Below are 1,275 nucleotides of genomic sequence, written 5' to 3'. Positions count from 1 at the left end.
CGCTTCACACCCAGATGCCGTTCAGTTTCGTCGGCATGGTGGGTATCGCTGGAACAACCGGTTCGTACCTCAACCTATCGTCGCCATCACCGATTCACCCCTAGCGAGAACAACCGCACCACAACAGGTTACCATTTGTTCATTTGCGTAACTTCACCAGAAAACGCAGGCGTCCATCGCCATTTGCAACTTCAACGATTATTGCATGCCTGTGTCAGGTGTCACGCCACACTACGTCTGCCCACATACACGCAACAAAATGTGCACGCCTAGACAATACGTGGAAGGTGGCCCCCGTACGTATGCGATGTCCATTGCTCGAACGACTGTCAACCGGCCTCTGTAGCATGTCGCAGATATGGAACGCGGTGCACCATGCCATCACGGTGTGTGAGGAGAGACGACTAGGTCCGAATACATCAACAGACAGCTCATGCTGATCGCCATCCACGGCGTCCGTTCCTCCCACACGTCTCTATGGCGTACCACACTGCAATCCAGCTCTCATAGGGAGACGACACGTAGCTGCGTGCACAATATTTGCACTGTATGGTCCGCCGTTTTTGGGCGCAGTCGTTGTACGGTCACACATGTGCCACGATGTATCATTCGGTACATAAGGACGAATGTGCAGTACAGATTGTGGTTTACGCGTACGACATTAGCGGACGGTTGACACAGGCCGCACCACAACGTAGCCTGAGTACGTCGCATGCGAAGGGCATTGAACATGCAAACTTCTCACCAACCAGCTTGCGAAGGCAGGGGGGCAAGGTGGGGACGTGGGGAGGGGCGGCATGTACGTCCTGCTGCCATCCACATTACAGTGTACAGCAGGAGCATGTGGAAAGTCAGCAAGACTTGCAAGGTGTTTAACATGAAGCGATACACAGGGGAGCGGGCAGTGCGAGTAGCGAACTATATTGCGAGGGTTGCGGGTGGGCAACACTACACTAATTGAACGAGTCGTATAACAATTACAGAGCAGGTTTAGGCGACAACATGGGTTACGTTAGGGGACAACGTGGGTTACGTTAGGGGACAACGTGGGTTACTTTAGGGGACAACGTGGGTTAGGTTAAGGCACAACGTGGGTTAGGTTAAGGCACAACGTGGGTTAGGTTAAGGCACAACGTGGGTTAGGTTAAGGCACAACGTGGGTTAGGTTAAGGCACAACGTGGGTTAGGTTAAGGCACAACGTGGGTTAGGTTAAGGCACAACGTGGGTTAGGTTAAGGCACAACATGGGTTAGGTTAAGGCACAACATGGGTTAG

Source organism: Schistocerca piceifrons, unplaced genomic scaffold (assembly GCF_021461385.2).
Source record: "Schistocerca piceifrons isolate TAMUIC-IGC-003096 unplaced genomic scaffold, iqSchPice1.1 HiC_scaffold_942, whole genome shotgun sequence".
Taxonomy (NCBI): Eukaryota; Metazoa; Arthropoda; class Insecta; order Orthoptera; family Acrididae; genus Schistocerca; species Schistocerca piceifrons.
This window is presented reverse-complemented; position numbering follows the sequence as displayed.